General features: G+C 40.2%; 1 protein-coding gene and 1 non-coding gene across 3 annotated transcripts in view; both read right to left on the bottom strand.

Moving 5' to 3' along the window:
- The window catches only part of DNAJC1 (DnaJ heat shock protein family (Hsp40) member C1), a 449,390-nt gene extending 432,825 nt beyond the window's left edge, over positions 1-16,565 (bottom strand). For both annotated transcript variants that reach the window (XM_059183955.1, XM_059183954.1), the window contains exon 1: positions 16,455-16,565. The gene's annotated coding sequence lies outside the window, so the exon portion shown is untranslated. The remainder of the gene's footprint in view (positions 1-16,454) is intronic.
- Positions 16,566-17,834: 1,269 nt separating this feature from the next.
- On the bottom strand, positions 17,835-17,908 carry TRNAN-GUU (transfer RNA asparagine (anticodon GUU)). Its single transcript has one exon. It is a non-coding gene; the product is annotated as a tRNA-Asn (tRNA).
- Positions 17,909-21,690: the final 3,782 nt, after the last annotated feature.

The following is a 21,690-nucleotide window of genomic DNA, read 5'->3' as shown; positions in this document are numbered from 1 at the left end:
TCTCTCTCTATCTCAGTCTCATGCTCTCTCAAGTAAATAAATAAAATCTTTAAAAAATAATAATAAATTAGGGAGGCCTGGGTTGCTCAGTTTTTAAGCATCTGCCTTTGGCTCAGGTCATGATCCCAGGGTCCTGGGATGGATTCTTGCATCAGGCTCCCTGCTCAGTGGGGAGCGTGCTTCTCCTGCTCCCCCTACTTCTGCACTCACTCTCTCTTTGTCAAATAAATAAATAAAATCTTTAAAAAAAAAAACACAATAAATTGGTGATAATGTACATCTCCATCCATTTTATGAGATATGATATATTCTTACTTCAGTCCTAACTTTGTACTACAACTATGTTTGCAGTAAACATTTAATCCCCCAAACAACTTCCAATCTAGATTTGTTAAATATGGCTTTTAAAGAAAAGATACATATACAACCTATTTTAAATTATTACAAATAGATTCAAATATGGCAACCTTTTTAAGGAAAGCCACTCACAATGAAATGGAATACTCTTTATTCTTAAAAAAAAAAAAAAAAAATCCAGGTAGTAACATTCTACATATAAGAGCTAATTTATTTGCTACTTGATTTCAGAAACTTAGGAGATTTCTTTGGAACAGAGGATATAATATTCGCATTGTTTTCATCATTGGTAACCTGGCCCACAAAACTTCAAAAAAAGTAGATTAGAGATAATAAAAAGCAGGCCGAGGAAGGACAGGATTTTAATGAAAAGCTGCAATTTATCAATTATAATAATATAATTAAACAGAGTACAAACCTTCAGAAATTTTAATGAGTTTTAAAACACTAAAAGTTCAATTAGGAATCATCACATTCTACAAAGTATGCTTGTCCTCCATGCACTCTATCTTCTTTCTGACAAAAATCAATGTAATCAAAATGCTGCATGATTCTCCTCAACACTATTTATTATATTGAGGCCAAAAACCAAGTGAACATATAAGAGCTTCAAATCTAAGAATCAAAACTTGTGTGATGCTTCATTTTACCTGAACTCAGCCAATCAGAGTCCAATGTTACCCTAGAAACGCTCATGCTTATTACAAAAATAACTGTTGCTTGGTTTTTAAATACTTACTTAGAAATAATTTTTTAAAGATTTTATTTATTTGTTTGAGAGAGACAGAGAGAGTGAGAGCATGGTGGGGGGAGGTCAGGGAGGAGAAGCAGACTCCCCGCTGAGCAGGGAGCCCAGTGGGGTTCAATCCCAGATGACCATGACCTCAGCCAAAGGCAGACACTTAATTGACTGAGCCACCCCTACACCCCTAGGTTAGAAATAATTTTTTTAATTTATTGGTAAACAACCAACATTTCAGACCAAAAAAAAAAAAGAAAGAAAGGAAAATAACACAGACATTTATTACCCTGATTGCTTTTCCACTATTACATTGAGACTCAAAAGAGATTAAGAGAACCATTTCACCCTGTTATTATATTCATTTCTTGTTCATCAAAACCTTTGATAACATCAAGAGAAGAAAAAGAATATACTCTGACTGCATATCATATATTTCATTACATACAAATATACAATGTCAGATTCAATTACATTCAATTATTTTATATCTTCTCTGCCATATGTGGAAAAAATAGAAGCAAAATTTTAATCATAAACAAAAAACATTTAAATAAACTATAAAAGTAGACATTATATTGGCCATATTCTCAGACTATAGTCATGCAACCATAAATTAATAAAGTTAAAAAATGTTTAAGTCAAAAAGCAAGTAATAATTAGATTATCTATAAAATAATGAAAAGGAGAACTCTTCTCTGGTAAATTTAGATATAAATGATTTCAGTATTTAAAAAAGATATATAGGTACCAAGCATGTAATTTTTCACAGGACTAGAACAAATAAACTAAAACTTGTATGAACCACAAAAGACCCCGAATACCAAGGCAATCTTGAAAAAGAAGAACAAATCTGGGGGTATCATAATTCCAGATTTCAAGATATACTACAAAGCTGTAGTAATCAAAACGGTATGGTACTGGCACAAAAGTACATAGATCATCGGAACAGAATAGAGAGCCCAAAGATAAACCCACAACTATACGCTCAATAACTCTATGACAAAGTAGGCAATAATATGCAATGGGAAAAATATAGTCTCTTCAACAAATGGTGTTGGGAAAACTGGACAACTACATGTAGAAGAATGAAATTGGGACCATTTCCTTACACCATACACAAAAATAAACTCAAAATGGATTAAGAACCTAAATGGGAGACCTGAGACTGTAAAAATCCTATAAGAGAGCATAGGCAGTAATTTCTCTGACATCAGTTGTATCAACACTTTTCTAGATGTCTCCTAAGGGAAAGGAAACAAAAGCAAAAATAAACTATTAGAGCTATATCAAAACAAAAAAGGCTTTTGCACAGCAAAGGAAACCATAACAAAAAAAAAAATGACCTACTGAATGGGAGAAGACATTTGCAAATAATATATCCAATAAGGGGTGAATATCCAAAATACTAAAAGAAGTTATACGACTTGACACTGATAAATAATCTGATTCAAAATAGGGCAGAGTTGGGGCGCCTGGGTGGCTCAGTGGGTTAAAGCCTCTGCCTTTGGCTCAGGTCATGATCTCAGGGTCCTGGGATCGAGCCCCACATCGGGCTCTCTGCTCAACAGGGAGCCTGCTTCCTCCTCTCTCTGCCTGCTTGTGATTTCTCTCTCCGTCAAATAAATAAATAAAATCTTAAAAAAAAAAAAAAATAGGGCAGAGTCATTTGCGACAACGTGGATGGAACTAGAGGGTATTATGCTTAGCAAAATAAGTCAATCAGAGAAAGACAATTATCATATGATCTCCCTGATTTGAGGAAGTTGAGAGGCAACATGTGGAGTCTGGGGGTAGGAAAAGAATAAATGAAACAAGATGGGATCGGGAGGGAGACAAACCATAAGAGACTCTTAATGTCACAAAACAACTGAGGGGGGTTGGCGGGAGGGGGGTAGGGACAGGGTGGTGGGGTTATGGACAGTGGGGAAGGTATGTGCTATGGTGAGTGCTGTGAAGTGTGTAAACCTGGAGATTCACAGACCCATACCCCTGGGGCTAATAATACATTACATGTTAATAAAAAGTTAAAAAAAAAAAAAAAAAGAGGGCAGAGTAGTCATCTTTCCAAAGAAGATATACAGATAGCCAACAGACATATGAAAAGATGCTCAGCGTCACTTATCATCACGGAAATGCAAATCAAAGCCACAATGAGATATCACCCAACATCTGTCAGAATAGCAAGAAACAAGTGTTGGTGAAGATGTGCAGAAAAAGGAACCCTCTTTCACTATTGGTGGGAATGAAAACTGGTGCAGCCACTGTGGAAAAGAGTATAGAGGTTCCTCAAAAGATTAAAAATAGAACTACCCTATGATCCAGTAATTGAACTACTGGGAATTTACCCAAAGAATATAAAAACACTAATTCAAAAAAAAAAAAAAAAGATCTATGTACTCCTTTGTTTATTGCAGCATTTTTTTACATTAGCCAAATTATGTAAGCAGCCTAAGTGTCTACTGATAAATGAATGGATAAAGGAGATGAGGTGCATCTATTATGGAATATTACTCAGCCACAAAAAAGAATGAAATCTTGTCATTTGCAACAAGATGGATGGACTAGAGGGTATTATGCTAAGCGAAATAAGTCAGTCAGAGAAAGACAAATATCATATGATTTCACTCATAGGTGGGATTTAAGAAACAGAACAGACAAAGAAAAAGAGAAACAAAGAACCAGACTCATACAAAGAATAAACTGGTAGTTACCAGAGGGGAGATGGGTGGAGGGATGGGGGTGAAGTAGGTGAAGGGATTAAGAGTACACTTATCATGAGGAGCACTGGGACATGTATGGAAGTGTTGAACCACTATCTCATATATCCAAATTAATATAACACTGTTCATTAATTATACTGGAATTTTTAAAAAAGAAACAACCATGAAACTAAAAAAGAAAGAAAGAAAGAAGAAAAGAAACAAAAACAGCAATGACTTCAGGAAAACAGGAAGAATTAATAAATAACAAATATAAAAGGGAAAATAAATAAAAAACAAAAGTCCCTAGACTTGTGCAGTGGATGTTGTGCCCCACTCCACCAGACCTCCTTTGGGATCAAGACCATTGCTGGGAGTACTGGCTACTGCTGGCTCACAGTTGAATTCATCCTCTGGGATTACCCTCAGCTGAAGGAAGCTGCCTCATATTAAGTTTATGACCCTCCATCAGAGGCAGCCCATACCCAATGGCTGGTCAAGGCAAGGAGACAAAGGCCCAATCCCCCCATGCCTTGATCTGGTACAATCTCTGAAAGGCTACTCAGCCTCAGAGTCCCCCGTGGAATCAGCAGAAGCTGCTTTTGTCACTGCACTACAGTTCAACTTCTCTCTTTGCCCAAAACTATCTCTCTTGTTCCCTCAAGGGAGCTATTCCTGAGAGCGTTCCTCTGTAAATTTCTACATGCAAATCTCAGAGTGCTGGTTCCCCAGGTCACCCGAGCTGCAGCAGCTAGAGCTGGAAGTGGGCCTCGGAAGCAGACTTTAAAATGAAATTTCGAGGGCGCCTGGGTAGCTCAGTGGGTTAAAGCCTCTGCCTTCGACTCAGGTCATGATCCCAGGGACCTGGGATGGAGCCCCACATCAGGCTCTCTGCTCAGCAGGGAGCCTGCTTCCCACCCCATCTCTACCTGCCTCTCACTACTTGTGATCTCTCTCTCTCTGTCAAATAAATAAATAAAATCTTTAAAATAAAATGAAATTTCAGAGCTGGATCACCCACTGGCCAGGTGGCAATGAAGACCCTCAATGGTGGCAGACAGAGACGTTACCTCTGGCATGAGGTAGTGGTGCAATTATTAAACTGGTCACCATGTGAATGGGGGGTAAGACGCTGGTGAGAGGGAATGCACTGGCAAGTGCAGTATCTCAGGAATTTGAGAGACAGAGAAAGTAGTAATTACAAGGATTATGAACCTGGCTGCTGCCGAGGACTATGGATGAACTAGAAATGGATAATGAAAGGTGGAGGCTAACTAATCACCAATTAAGTGTGAGCATGAAAGTCAGACAGCCTCTTTGGTACCATATAAAGAAACTCTCATCTCCTATGAGCATAGACCAGAAAAGGGTGAGGGTCAAGCCCAGGGCTCATTATAAGAATAGCAGAGCTTAAGAAGAGGTTGAATTTTCAAGCTAGGCCAATGTACCAACCAAAGTTAGGACCTGTTGGGACAGAGCTGGTCCTAAGGCATGAGACGGGGACATCTTGACCTCTTAAATTTTCCTCGGCCTCTGGGTATGAAGAAGTGGCCCACTCCCTTCCATAAAAGGCCAGCGTTCCTTCCGTGCTTGAAGACAATCAGAGTCCTCTACCTTGCAAGACCACGGGCATTCCCCTTAGATATCCCACCTCCCTTCCTAGACATCAGACAAATAAGTAGGGTTAAGGCATAGCATGATCCATCCTGCTGAGGGAGAGAAGAGATTATGCCCCCAAAAGGACCATAGGACCAAGCTACCATGTACCAGCAGAAGCCAAGGGTGTATAATTGGGGCATTTCTTGAGGGTGTTGAATCAAAGTGGGTAGAAAGGAAAGCTGGATGAAGGAAGACTGATCAGTATTGACAATCCTATGACCTACAACCTGCCAAGCACCCTGGGAGAGGATGCTAACTACCACTGGCTCTCTCAAGCTGGTAGGAAACCCAGCTGCAGTCGTTGAGGAGGGAATTCCAGAGATGTGAGAGCAACCAGGAGAAAAAAGGTTTCAGTGTTCAGAAAAGTGGTCTAGAGTGGTTATGCAATTTCCAGCCAGAAAACTTACCCACCAACAACTCTGTGGCAGAGCCTGGAGGATACTCTGTTTAATAAACAGGGAAGGCACTGGGATGAGGGGGCACCAGTGTCATGATGAAAGTCAGCATTGTCTTCTGTAATGACTTCTTGGGCTGACACTGGGAATGCACTTACAGAACTGGTTTCCCTGATAGCAATCGGGTGATAGAGTCCTGAGGTAATGGAGGGCAGATGGTAGGCAATTACTGTAATGACTGGCAAGGTTAGACTGAAGGCATAGGGGTCTGACCCACTGAGATAAGGAGATGCTTAATAGCATACAGCAACCTTAGGGACAAGATGGATGAGCAGCCAGTAAGCATACTGGTCAAACCATGCAATCAAAAGGAGTCAAGGATGGCTCTTCAGGAGGCTGAGGGTAGCCACCCAATAAAAAAAACTGCTGTACTCTGCCTGGTTTCTGGATTTGAGCCATTACTCGGCCTGAAAACCCACTGACATGACTGAAGGATGGACTGGGCCCCAGGAGGAAGAATCCTGTCACTCATGTTCAGTATATATGATAAAGATTCTCCCAACCCTTCTGCCCCACAGGGACATATAGTCATTTATTATGGCACACTGGGGAAAGAGTAATTCCCAGATAGTTCAAGGACACAGAGTCGGAATTAACATTGATACCCAACAACCCAAACTGTTGTCATGTTCCCATGCCATCCCCACTGCCCTCCACTCCCATTAGAGTGGGTGCCTTCACAGGGCATCGTGGTTTTGTGAACCACACAGCAGTGCTGAATGCATAAATGTATAATTGGAATGGATATACTTGGTAGTTGGCACAAAGCCCCGCATTGGTTCCTTGGCCTCTGGGGCATGAACTACCCTCTGGGGAAGACCACACAGAAGCTCTGATAGTGCCCCCTCCTACCCTCAGCCTAGCTGGTAAACAAACAAACAAACAAAAATCATGTCACAAGGAGAATGGCCAAGATTACTTTCCCCACTTGAACATCCAAAGGATGCTGTGGAGGTCCTTACCATATCACCATTTGACTCACTGGCCTGACCTTTTCCAAAACCACATGATTCCTGGAGGGTGACCTATTAAGCAGTGGCCCCAATGGTACCATGGCCTCAAGTGTATGACATGTGGTCATCTCACCAGGAAGAAAGTTCAGAAGCAGGTTGTGTTCATGTGGGACAGACACAAAAATGTGTCTTCAGTCTAGCTCCAGGGGTAGGTTAATTCTCTCACCCCTGATCATAATATGATCTGAGGGGATCCACACTGTCCAGATATGCAGAACATCATGGTGGTCTGCTCTAGCGATGACATTATGTCGGGGAGCCCAGATAAGAAAGAAGGAAAAGCACCCTGGAGACATTGGTAATACACATGTGATCCAGAGAGTAGGAAATGAATCCCACAGAGAGTCAGGGCCAGCACAACAGCAAAGTTATAAGGAATCCCATGGTCTAAAGCACCCCTTCCAAAAGTAATTGTCAACGTGTTGGATCTCACAATTCCTGCCACTAAGAAAACAGCAAAATGCTTGCTAGAGCTCTCAGGGGCCACACTCAAGAACATGTCTCACCCATTTATTGGGTGACATGAAAGGCTGCTAGTTCTGAGTAGGGTCTAGAGCAGGAAAGGGCACTGCAGGAAATCTGGGCTGCAATGCAAGCTGTCTTGCCATTTGGACCACTCAACTCAGCATACCCTGTGGTATCAGACATGTCTTTGTTTGATAGGAAAAGATGCCTTGTGGAGTTAATGGCAGTTCCAAAAATGAGAATCATGATACAGACCCCACAGTTCTGGACCAAGGCCATGCTCTCCATAGCAAATGGTTTTATATCATTTAAAAACCACTTTGGGGGTGCCTGGGTAGCTCAATCAGTTAAGCATCCAACTCTTGGTTTTGGATCAGGTCATGATCTCAGGGTTGGGCACTGAGCCCTGGGTAGGGCTCCATGTTCTGCACAGGCTCTTCTTGTCGCTCTCCCTCCTCCTCAGCCCCTCCCCCCTCTCAAATACATAAATAAAATTAAAAAATGAAACAAAACAAAAACCAAAACAAAACCACCTTTGAACAACCTCTTGGACCCTGGTAACAGAATGCCTGACCATAGGTCATCCAGTGATCATGAGACTGGAACTGACCATCCTGAGCTGGATTCTATCAGACCCACAATATTACAAGGTTGCACAAGTCCAGCAACAATCCACTGAAAGGAATGATACATCTGGGGTCAGGGTGAAAGGAGATAAGCAAACCACATGGGCAGGTGACCTAAACCCCCATTTCACCCACCAGTGTTGCATCTCCCACAGTCAACATCTGTGGCCATATTGGGGGTCAAGGGTTCAGGGTGGGAGGTAGTCTCTTCTGACCAAATGACAAAGGAGGAAAAAGTCTGTCTGTAGTCACAATGGGTCAGTTCAGTATGTGGATGCACGTCAAAAATGTACAGCAACTATTCTGTGCCCCACTCAGGAGTAACCCTGAAAGGCAGCAACGAGGACCAAGCCTTTCAATGGGCACAGTTTCATTCAGGGGGTACCTCTATATGGAGAGCGACATAGCTCAGGGTAAGAACATATACAGACTCATGGTAATGGCGAGTGGCTTGGCTGCTTAGCCTGAGGCTACAAAGGTAATAGATCAGAAGACTGATGTGGTAGCAGGTCCTCAAAGAAGACCCCAAATAATTCTGCAAATAATTCTGCAATTCTCAGTGTACATGTCTCTATGCTCATCAACAGGAAGGGCCTGCACCCCCTTTCTGTGGATCTGGGCACAACCCATAACTGTTCTGACCAGCAGAATGCAGAGAACATTTTCAGACTTCTGTGCCCAGACATTAAGAACGCCTAGCCTCTTTCACTCCCTTCCTCTCTGAGCTACCCTACTGGAGAGATAGGGCCATGTGGAGAAAGGGGCCAAATGGAGGAGCCTAAAGTGCCAGAAATCTAGTCCCAGCCCCAATCCGGCTGTAAACACATGACCGACCCCAAGTAGCACCAGGAAAGGCACTGACTAGCTGAGCCCCAGTCAACTCATGGAATCAAGAGATATATAACAAAATAGTTGTTTTAAGCCACTGAATTTTATCATGGCTTATTACGCAACCACAGATCCCTGAAACAGAACTTGGTGTCTGCAAATAAGGTGTCTACCTTAACAAAAGCAAAAACATATGGTGTTAACTTTGGGACCAAGTGGTCAACAGAAGACAGAGCTCCTTAAAGAGACCATTAGTAAAGGCTTGAAAGACAGTGACTAGATGGCTACTGGAGACTGAAGGAAAGGGACTTGAGTAGTGATGATTAACAGTTTGTGATAAACACACACACATACACACACACACAAACACAGTGGTGAAACTGTCACCTGCAGTAAGGCTGGAAATAGAAAAGGTACCTGAGGAACTCACAGGTCTGGCTGAGGATATTTATAGGCGGAGAACTGCTGAAAGCTCCCACTGTTTTTGCTTTGCTTTGCTTTGTTTTGTTTTTAGCTGCCTGTGAAAAAAAATACCTGATGAGGAAGATAAGCAAAAAAAAAGGAAGTGTAGTTTTCAAGCCTGAGAGGGAACCAGGATTTAATGGATTTGAAAGCAGGGCTGTCTCTCAGATGAAGCAGGTGTCTCAAGGTAAAATGGAATCAGGAGAAACAAGATCAAGTCCAGGACACTGGGAGTGAAACGTGCCTGAGTGTAATATTCAGATCAAGGGTGGAACTAGAAGACACTTTGGTGAAACCCCAGGAAGATTTCAGGTGATGTGTCATGAGCCTTTCAGCTGAACAAAAAGCCTTCTAAGAAATCCTGAGGGTGTGTCTCGCAGCCAGACAACAGGGCTTCTAAGAATCATAAGTAACTTGTTCCAGAGCTATTTCACAGTCCTGTTCCAGAAAGAAGGCAGGTGTGGCTTTCACTAAATGGAGTTATGAGTTGATCCACACAAAATGCATAGTGTTTTTAAAGGAACTGAACCCATTTGTATGGAAAAGGATAGAGACAGTTGATCATGAAAAGTGGTCTCTGGGCCTTCAAGCTTTCATACGTAGTAAGCAGACTCAGAAAACTGTCCAGCTTTCCATTTATTATGTAAAGGGAAGGATGACTCAGGGTGGAGGCAAGAGGTTTGGGAACTGTTCTCACAGATCAGGACTGGTCTCCAGCGGAGGACTATACGTGCCCAGCTGGACTGCAAAGTTACTCTATGAATCGGTGCATGACTCTTGTTTCCCCTTTTGGGCTATTCTGATTTTCCTGTTCCTGCCTCATCACTGTTGGATGAGTGTTGGACAAGTTATTTATCCCTCTTTTTTTTTTTTTAAAGATTTTATTTATTTGAGAGAGAGAGAGAATGAGCAGGGGGAGCAGCAGGCAGAGGAAGAAGCAGACTCCCCACTGAGCGAGAAGCCCAATGCGGGACTCGATCCCAAGACCCTGGGATCATGACCTGAGCCAGAGGCAGACGTTTAACGATGGAGCCACCCAGAAACCCTGCACAACACACACTGGAGCGTGGGATCATCCTCCCCTTTCCTTCGGAGCCCACCTTCTCAAAAAACTAAATGTCCTTAAGCATGGTTCTGTGTTCTCAATTGTTACCACTGGCTTACTTAGCTATCCTTGCATCAATACTCCAATGTCTTATATAATTTATAATAGATCTTAAATAAGGAGGGGAACAAAACCCCTCAAAATAATTTTCAAAAAATTTTAACTGCAGTAAAAATATACAGAATATGAAATTTGCCATCTTTATCATTTTAAGTATACAGTCATATTATGGACATTCACATTGCTGTGCAACCAGCTTCCAGAACTCTTTTCATCTTGCAAAACACTCTACACCTATTAAACCACGACTCCACATTCTCCCCTTCCCCCAGCCTCTGGCAACCACCATCCACACTGACTGTTTTGGAATTTGACTACTCTAGGTACGTCATATAAGTGGCATCGTACGGTATTTGTATTTTTGTGGCTGATTTTGTGGCAGAAAGTCTTCAAGGTTTACCCATGTTGTTGTGATGTCAGAATTTCCTTCTTTTTCAAGGCAAAATAATATACCATTGTCTGTATATAACACATTTTGCTTAGCCATTCATCTGGCAATGGACACTTGGACTGCTTCCACATTTTAGCTACTGTGACTAATTCTCCTACAAACATTGGTGTACAAATGCCTCTTTGACATCCTGTCTTCAATCCTTTTGGTTATGTACCAGAAGCAAAATTGCTGGACCTTATGGTAATTCTATTTTTAATTTTTTGAGGAACCACTATACTGTTTTCCATAGTGGTTGCACTATCTTCCATTCCCACCAACCAAGCACATGGGTTCCAATTTCTCCATGACCTCGCCAACCCTTGTTATTTTCTGCTCGTTGTTATTATTCTATTGTTTTTAATGGTAGTTATCCTAATGCAGGTGAGGTGCTATCTCACTGTAGATTTGATTTGATTTGCATTTCCCTGAGTGATTAGTGATGTTCAGCTTCTTTTCATGTATTTACTGGCCATTTGTATATCTTCTTTAGAGAAATGTCTTGAGTGCTTTGTCTACTTTTTAATTGTTTTTTTTTTTAATTGTTGAGTTACAGAAGTTCTTTCCATATTCTAGATGGTGTAACCTTTTATCAGATATACGATTTGTAAATATTTTGTCCCATCCCATGGGCTGCCTTTTCACTCAGTTGATGGTGTTGTTCATTTGCACAGAAGCTTTTAATTCCGAGGTAGTTCAATTTATCTATTTTTAATTTGTTGCCTGTGCTTTTGGTATCGTGTCAATGAAATCATGGCCAAATCCAATGTCATGAATATTTCCCCTATGTTTTCTTCCAGGAGTTTTATAATTTTCCATCTTATTTAGATATTTGATTTTATATATGATTTTTGTGTATGATGTAAAGTAAGGACCCAACTTTAATCCTTTGAATGTGGAAATCCAGTTTTCCCCATACCATCTGTTCAAAAGACTATGCCTTCTACCTTGAATGGTCTGTGCACTGTTGTTGAAAATCATTTGATCATATATACAAAGGTTTATATGTCAGCTTCCTATTCTCCCTCAGGGTTAATTTTAAGAAAGAAAAATAGAATTCAAACTTGCATATATATAGTATGAATTCAGGTATTATCTTTATTTTTTAATTTTTTTTTTTAGAGAGGGGGAGGGAGAGAGAATCTTTTTTTTTTTTTTTTAAGAGTTTATTTATCCTTTTGAAAGAAAGAGAGAGAGAGCATGAGTAGGGGGAGAGTGAGAACCAAACTCCCAAGCCAAGCAGGGAGACCGACTTGGCGCTCAACGTGGGGCTTGATCCCAGGACCCTGGGATCATGACCTGAATGAAAGCACTTGCTTAACCCACTGTGCCACCCAGATGCCCTGAGGGAAAAAGAATCTTAAGCAGGCTCCTGAGAATCTTGTTTTGGTATATTTCATTCACTATCCAGAAATATTTATAGATCACCTATGTAAGTAATTATTCAGTCTCATTATCAAAACTGAGATCATGTTTTTGGATAGTTTTGTATCTAGTTTTTTATATGTATTGTCCAAAGGCATATTTCTTTTGTATATATGGTATGAATTGTTTTGTATATATAGTATGAATTAGGAATTTTTTTAGAAAAAATAGAATAGAATATAGAATTTGTTTGTATATATAGTATGAATTTTATTTTTTTATTTATTTAAAAAATATAGAATAGAATATAGAATTTGATTGTATATGTAGTATGAATTTTTTTTAAGATTTTATTTATTTATTTGAGAGAGAGTATAAGCAGGGAGAGTGGCAGCCAGAGGGACAGGGAGAAGGCAGAGTTCTCTCTGAGTGGGGAGCTGGTTGCTGCTAGATCCTAGGACCTTAGGATCATGACCTGAGCCAAAGGCAGATGCCCAACAGACTGAGCAACCCAGGCGCCCCCAAAGGCATATTTCCTGAAAAATATTATGTAAATGGCTACATCATATCTTAATGTCTAAATAACATACCATAATTTATTCATCCTATATATTTCATTAGTGTTGCATATTTTATCTTATTTATGACTTCTATTAAAAATAATGTATAAATATCACTGTAGTTAAAATTTACAGTTATTTGTTATTATAGCTTTAGACATACATTCCTTTGATAACAATGAAGAATTTCCTTTAAAGAAAGAAAGTAAAACTTTGCTCTGGGTTCTTTTATGTTGACCTTTCCTAGGATGCTTTTCCTTAGTGGTATCAAAAATTAGACTTTCCACAACTTCAAACTTTTTTTCATACAGATTAGATTTTCTTTTATAGTTAGTTACACTTTCAAAATAACAGGATGGGGGTGCCTGAGTGATTCAGTCATTAAGTGTCTGCCTTTGGCTCAGGTCATGATCCCAGGGTCCTGAGATGGAGTCCTGCATCATCAGGAACCCCACTCAGTGGGCAGCCTGCTTCTCCCTCTCCCACTCCCCCTGCTTGTGTTCCCTCTCTCGCTTCTCTCTCTCTGTCAATTAAATAAATAAAATCTTTTAAAAAACAAAACAAAACAAAAAAAAAAAAAAACAAGAAATAACAGGATGACTATTTGTTTTCCTCCAACAGAGGATTCTGAATTAAAATTCTTAAGATTTTAGAATATATTATTTGGAAAACTACTGAGTCATCTTCTCTTACTACACCTTTTAACCTCAAATCTCATCTTGATTTTAAAGTTTAAAATTTATTTTCAGAAATAAAATTTTAATTAATTTAAATGCTATAGTAATTTCCACGAGGTTGTTTTATTTCATGTTTTTAAAGATTTTATTTTTAAGTAATTTTATTTTTAAGTAAGCCCCAACCTGGGGCTCAAATTTACGATCCTACAATCAAGAGTCACATGCTCCACCAAACGAGCCAGCCAGGTGTCCCGTGTTTCATGTTTTTAAACAGGTGGGAGTCAGAGCAGTTTGTTAACAGACAAAATTCAAGACTTCAACTAAATAGTAAATTTCCTAGATTTTCTGCTTTAATAGTACAAATTTATTCTTACTAAGTTTATTGTAGAGGATTAGATCAAAAATGAGTAGTCATGGAAAACTGATTTCCAATTTTTATTACTTCTCCTGACCTTCAGGTGTAAATACTCATCTGATAGGGTTTGGTAGTAAATTTGTTTTTGACTCCTGATCTATGACCACTTAAAATTCACACTGTAACTTCATAATCCCTATGGTTACAATTTAAAAGTTATATTTTGATGGCTGGGGGAAGTACAAGAGGGGGAGTTTTTCTGGGATGTTGATAATTATTTATTGGTCAAGATGTCAGTTACAAAGAGTTTCCTTTAAAATAGGGTTGTCTGGCTGGCTCGGTCAGTAGAGCATGCAGATCTTGATCTCAGGGTTGTGAGTTCAAGCCCTATGCTGGATGTGGAGCCTCCTTTAAGATAAAATATTTTAAGAGTTTTCTTAAAGATATGAGTCTAAACAGTTGAATTTTTAATGACTTTTCTTAAAATTTAAGCTATGAAAACAACTTAAAACTAAGGTATTTACCACTATTTTACAAATATATTCCCACAGCCTTCTTATGAGTTCAATACTTATTTTTAATATGTAAAAACAGAATGACTGATACTACTACCAAAGGGGCTCAACTTGAAGCACCACAAATGAAATGCTGAGCTGTGATAAAATTAACATTCTTAATTATTTAAAAGGTTTCGACTTCTTAAACTATTTTCTCGTTAACTGTATCACAGTTTATTCAACCACCAATGCATTCCCACTCCGCCCGTTGTAGCTATAAACTGAACATCTTGGGCCTCATGGCCACTAAAATTCGGAGAAATGAAATTAAAATTCACATTAGCATTACTGGTTACGATGTATTATGTATGCAGAAACAAGGCATTTGTGTTTCTTTAGCAGTTTAAAAGTTTTTCCCCCAAACCTTGTATCGTATGACATCAGACACAGGTGTTAAAACGAAAATAGAGACCCGGTAGCCATGTGGCTTCCTCCTAACCTCCTAACCGCTATTATCCTAAGAAATGTTGCAACGTAAAAAATATTTTAAATTATTTTAAATATTTAAAATATTAATATTAAATGTTAAAAATATTTTGAATTACGAATATTACCTCCTCTAATAGTTTATAAACCACAGTACTTGTTTCACCTTTTATTGCATTACTTTAGTGAGCTTTCTTACAATTTTATAAACGAAGTTTAAATATACAACAGTTTACTAACAAGATTAGAAACATATTTACATACTCAAATGCCTGACATAGCCTTTTAAATCGTCTTCAGTCTTCCATAAAGGATCTAAGTGATCTCGACACATTTCTGGGCTTGGTTGGTATACAGAACCAAGCAAGAAACTGAGAACAAGGTACTGCTCCCCAGAAATGCTATTTATTGCCATGTCTTTAACCAATACACATTAAAATTTTACAAAGGCAATTTGCCCATAAATTTTTTTTTTAAAAGCAAGTAGATTCTTTTTTTTTTTTTTTTAAGATTTTTTTATTTATTTATCAGAGAGAGAGGGAGAGAGAGCGAGCACAGGCAGACAGAATGGCAGGCAGAGGCAGAGGGAGAAGCAGGCTCCCTGCTGAGCAAGGAGCCCGATGTGGGACTCGATCCCAGGACGCTGGGATCATGACCTGAGGCGAAGGCAGCTGCTTAACCAACTGAGCCACCCAGGCGTCCCTGCCCATAAATTTTTAAGCAATTTTTCTAAAATGCTTCCCACCTGTTTTATCTGTAAGCAACAGTGAGTACAGGGAAATGTGCTAAGCACTTGCCCACATAATTAAATCAGCTACTTACATTAGAGGGCAGTTTTGCACTCCTTGCCCCACCTCCATTCTCATTTAATCCTCCCTTTTTATTTTCTGGCCTCTAAATCCTATTAATCCCCGAACTAGGGAGAGAAAGAACATACTTAAAAATTTAGGATCAAATTTAAAACTGCCACCTAGGCACCTGTCCGGTGCTAAACTTGGTACTATCTCACAAAGGTACCCTAAAATCAAGGTCCTGATGGTTATCCCAAGTGCCAAACATCAGCCTGGGGTCTAAGAACCCTTAGACTCTAGATTAGCCCCCATTGCTTGAATCTATTCTTCTTTCTATCCCTCCTTCATATTTTGCCTGGGCTATTCCCGCCTGTCTTTATTTCTAATCTTGTCTCCTCCACATAAATGCTATCAAATTGTTTCCCAAAGATACGTTTCACATTAAGATTTCATGGTCCTACACAGTTTTCATTTCAATAAAATTAAGCAGCACAATGAATGTGTAATTTAACAATGCCCTTTAGTAGTCTATGAATGTTCGGTGAGGGTTTTTTTTTTTTTTTTTAATGAGATTTGGAGCAAAACATGAATGAAACTTCATAAAAACTAATTTAAAATATCACCTTTGGATTTAAATTAACTAATTAATCAAGTCGCTCTAGGTTAGAGGAGGTGCTACAGCAGCGAGGGCTTGGGCTCTGGAGCCTGACTGCCTGCGTCCAAGCTGTACGGTGCTGGCACCTCGCTGCAAATTCAGGCCAGTTACTCCAGGGCCCCCGGCTTCCGGCGGCTCCTCTGCACGGAGGCAACAACAGGACCTACCTGGAAGGGTTGTGAGGTTCGCACACATTCCTCCGCGAAAGCACTCGGCGCAGGGACTAATCGCAGAGCCAGGACGAAACGAGAAATGCTAACCTCTATTAGCCTGCACACCTGGAGGAAAATATAAAGAAGAGCAGAACTACTCATTTGCAGGAATAAAACATCACTTTCCTCCAGAACCGTCTTTCAAATTTCTGCAATCTAGACCCAAGACAATAATTATGAAGAAGCTATGATTACTTCTCAAAGGCAGCCTCTATTTAGGGAATGAAGGATGAGGTAACGATTTTGAGAGAGTTTTGCATTTTGTAGAATAAATGGTATATGCTTAGAGAATCAAAATTTACGTTAGCAGTTTCACTTTTAACCTGTCATCATTTTTTTTGGTTACGTTTCACACAATCACGCAGTTGTTTAAACACACACACACACACACACACACCACACACACACACGGATCTGCTTCCTTTCTGAATAGGTGGGAAAGGCTGCAGGTCCGTTCCATTCTCTATAGAATTCTAGCACGTCAGTATAAGAAGCAAAATAGAACAAGAGAAATGCTCTTACGATAGGGTCCACACAAAGGTTTTATAACAAACGTCTCTGCATCCACCAATACCACAGCGTCCGCGTTTAAGTCCCTCCACGGGAGTGTATGTTTACGCCGACGGGGAAGAGACAAACGCTGCACGATTCAACATGAGTGTGAAAAAACGTGAAGAGTTTTAAATCAGTGGACAGCTTGAACTCGGCGCTCTTGAAATACAGACATGCAGGCAGGGGTCCCGACGCGGAACGCGAGCCGCGGTGGCCGCCGTCCTGCCGCGGAGGCCTTCGGGGCTGCGGCGGGAGCCGGCGGCGGGTTCGAGCCCCGAGCGCGGCGGCGCGCGTGCGCGCGGCTGAGCGCCCCCCCCTTCTCCCGCCCCCACGGCCCCTGCGGGCTCTCGGCACCCCGCGCCCGCACCCGACCTCGCGGTGGCCGCGGGAGCCCGGCGAGGCGCGGAAGGGACCTGTGCGGCCTGGGCTTCAGGAACGAGCGAGGAGGACGAGGAACCCTTGGGGCACTCAGCAGCCTGAGTTTGGGAACTGAGAAACTGGAAGTGAAAGGATGCGGGGGCTTTAAAGCGCTGGACCCTTTCGTCCACCCCCGAGTCAGGAGGTGGTCGGGAAAGGCCCACCTGCCGGTCGGGAGCCGGGGACGCCTGGGGGAGGGGCCTCCAGCGCTCCCGGAAGCTGAAGAGCCACCCGCAGGGTGGGCGGCGAAGCGAGAGCCGCGGTTTCTTTCCGCTCAACCCCTGGAGAGCGACCTCGGCGTAGTCCGGAGGTCTGAACTCCAGAATTGTGCAAAAGTTCCGGCGACAAACGGGTAAAAGAGAGACCCGTCCCTGGGTGGGCTCGAACCACCAACCTTTCGGTTAACAGCCGAACGCGCTAACCGATTGCGCCACAGAGACTCCGATGCCATTTGCTTCTCCAGCTATGGTCTTTACAGAGAATTACAAAGGTAATGCGTTAATGTTCTTTTTTTCACTGTTTCCTGATTCATATTATTAAAATCAGATTTTTCATTCAAAATATCTAACCCTCTTGATTTTATTTTCCACCCTAAAAGCATATTGGGGAAATTACAAGACACAGCAAGATCGCGTAGAAGCTCAGTTCGCGGAGTGTGTTAACAATACGGTGGTCCTTTCCAGCTCCCGTTTGCAACGTTCTGTTTCAGGAAGAGGACACTTTCTGATGATCTATACCTCCTCTGTCATAGGGAAATAAACATTTTAATCTTGTGCGTTGAGAAACTTTCCTTTGGTTTCAAGCTCTTTGTCCAGGGTTTGGCTCGCTGATCTTTATGATTTACTAAGCGCAGCATCCACAAGGTCATCTGAATTGTGTTTATGTGCCTTCCTTATTTTGATCTTCAGGCATTATTAAATACATACATGCTTTACGCAGGGCTTATTTGTTGGCCGTGTGCTAGCCTACAGTACAATTGTCTGTCGCTAACGTTTTGTTGTTGGAAAAGAGCACTAGGAAAAAGCTACAGTAGCACTCATTATTCCCGTGCGTTTAGTTCCTTGCTTGATCGTCCTTCATTCTCCCGAGATGGAGCCTCTTCGCGCACACATTTGAGCCATGCCCCTTGAAGCGCACGTTTCGCGGGATATTTATAACCCAATTTGAGGAAAGAGAAGTTAAAGAAGAAAAAAAGGATGATTTATGACTAACTCCTGAAAATCCCTAGCGCAGAAACCCTGTTCGCAAACTTGCTACATCTCTATATATACTCTGAAAATTTTCCCTTGTGTGAATATTTCCAGATGACTTTCAAAGTACTCTTCAAAGCTCTAAACACTCTTTTTTCCCCTCTTTTCTCCTCAACTAACTGCTAGTTTCCACTTGGCAACTCTATATTTAAATTTTTAACAGTTACCGCATTGCTTTGTCCAGAATCCCTCGAGAAAGAATTCGGTTTGTGATTTATAGAAGTTGCATGCGACACGCCTCAGTCCAAACAACATTCTGAGTTCCTGTGGTTTGATAAGACAATTTAAATTGGCTTTGCAACCAATTAGCAGAATTCCTTGAAAGCGCTGGGATATGAAACAGCTGCGAATTCACACGCCACTCCTCTTTCAACAAACTTTTAGAAGTGTACTTGAAAATTCTGAATTTGGAAAAAAAAAAAAAATCCAGGAAGCGCTTATAAAGAACATATAATGAGTCTTATTTCATTTATGATGCTACCTTCCCATATGATGATAAAACTTAATTTGTATTTTATGCACCTGTTAATGTGAGCTAAAGCTGCCTTGCACTGTTTTTTTGTTCAATGAATATGAAGATGAGTGTCCTCTCCCCTTATTGTTCCTGTGTCTATTCAGTTAGAACAGACTGCCAGAAGGTACCTCACCACCCTTTCACTCAATATTTCCTCTCCTGCCTAAAATAATACTAGAAACAGTTCTGTTCATGTAAATATCTTTAGCTTCAATCTCTCCCTCACTTCAGTCATCATACAGTCATTTTAATTTCTAAAAAGAAAGATGATGAGAAATGGTTGATGAGAAAAACTAATTCAAAAAGGAATATTAATTCTCATGTTATGTGTCAGTGTGAATACGTTTGTTTTAAAATTCAGTCTTCAAGCCTGATTCTGTAGTTGTTAATATTTTTTAATAAAATCAATGGCTATTTTTGCAGTTCATTAGCATTGCCTTTTTTTGGTGTCTTCACTTGTAAATACTTCAAAAGAACATGTAAATATTAAATATACAAAATGGAATCTCAATGTTTTACTCCAATGATGTATATCAAACATATATTTTATGTAAAATGTTCTCTTACAAAAATAAGAGTATGTGCTGTCATCTAAATCTTTGTGATTATTTAATCTTAGGCCTTATATCTATATCCAGTTTTTAGACCTAAATTAAGCCTACTGGATTAATTTTAGAAATGTATATCATCTTTTCCTAAATTTCAGGGTAACCTAAGATAAACAATTCTTATAACTCCATTAATACTTAGGTCTTTATAATTGCTGAAAGTGAAAAGGACTGAGCCTTTGGCCCCTTTTTGTATATTATACACATTTGAACTGCAACTTTACCTTTTCCAAGAATGTGCCCTATGAAAGAGGTTGACCTGTGCAGATTAATGGGCCTATATATTTTATTTCCTTCTTAGAGAGGAAAAGAGAGAGAGAGAAAGAACATCTGTGCAAATGGGATCCACCTGTCTTAACAGACAAGGCAAGATGGAGCACACTGATTTATAGACCTTCCAGGTACCATGAATCCCGTGCTTTCAGATAATGTGCCTCTAGCTTCATACCAACAGCAGAAGCAACTCACAGGATTCCCATTAACACACTTGTACATGACCTTAATTCTTTTGAATGACTGTTTTTCAGAAAGATGGTGACTGAATGGCAAAAAACGAAAAACCCAGTTAGAACTTTTTTTTTTAAATCCAGTGAATTAGAGAAATTTTCGCCATAAATGGAAGACTGTGTCACCAGGAAACAAAAGAGAATGCTAAACCAAGTGTCACTAAGAACAAGATAACTATGAGACCAATTTTAAAAGCCACTGAAATCACATTTTTAAAAGATTTTATTTACTTTAGGGAGGGAAAGTGAGAGCATGAGCAGAGAGGAGAGACAGAGAAAGAGAGAGAGAATTTGAAGCAGACTCAGTGCTGAGCAGGAAGCCCAATGGGGGGCTAACTCTGAGATCATAATCTGAGCCAATATCAAGGGTCCCACACTTGACTGAGCTGTTCCAGGCACCCTGAAATCACATTTTAAAACAGATTTATAGTAGAGTTGAACCCTTCCATCCTGTGTCAGGAAAAACTATATTTCTTACTCACAAAAAGTCTCATTCCCATTCAAAACTGTTGACTAAGCATCAGTTAACAGTTTAGCAGGCCAATAGCAGTGTCCAAAACACTATTGGGTTGAAAACACTATTCACAGAAAATAACTGCTTCCATAGTTGAGTCTTGAGTTGAGTCTACTCATAAATCAAGAACATTAAGAAAGGTGTATTAGAATATTTTGTCTTGGGTATCCGGGTGGTTCAGTGGGTTAAAGCCTCTGTTTTTGGCTCAGGGTCCTGGGATTGAGGCCTGTGTCGAGCTCTCTGCTCAGCAGGGAGCCTGCTTCCCTCTGTCTCTGCCTGCCTCTCTACTTACATGTGATCTCTGTCAAATAAATAAATAAAATCTTTTAAAAAATATATTGTGTCTTGTTCTCATCATTTAAATTGTGTCACTTAGTTGGAAAGTTCTGTGACGTTATTCAGATAATTATCGCCATTTTATTTTCAACTTAACAGACATGATTTAAGAGAAAAGGTAGAAAGAGGCAGAAATAATATATTGATATTCTACCTAGTGGTTTAGAGGAAAATTATTAAAAATAAAGTTTATTCTTCATGAACCACTCTTTTGTATATGGATATCATTTTTATGACTTTGCCAAATAATACAGATCTAAAATTTTAATCATTGCTTTTCACATTAGTGGGAGTAGTCACTAACAGCATTGATGATTTCAACTGTATTCAGACCAAAAGAATCTTGGATCCAGCTAGAAATGGTGGGGTTTGGGGGAGAACATGGATTTCCACTTTCTTCTGTATACTCAGGAAACTTCTCCAGGGAGATAACCCTGCAGTTATCTCAGTAACTTCAATAGGTTCTACCCCGTAGTCCATTTCTTGACTGCAGC

Source organism: Mustela lutreola, chromosome 8, assembly GCF_030435805.1.
Source record: "Mustela lutreola isolate mMusLut2 chromosome 8, mMusLut2.pri, whole genome shotgun sequence".
NCBI classification, from domain to species: domain Eukaryota; kingdom Metazoa; phylum Chordata; class Mammalia; order Carnivora; family Mustelidae; genus Mustela; species Mustela lutreola.
The sequence above is the reverse complement of the archived record's forward strand: the minus strand, read 5'-3'. Positions and strand labels throughout refer to the sequence as shown.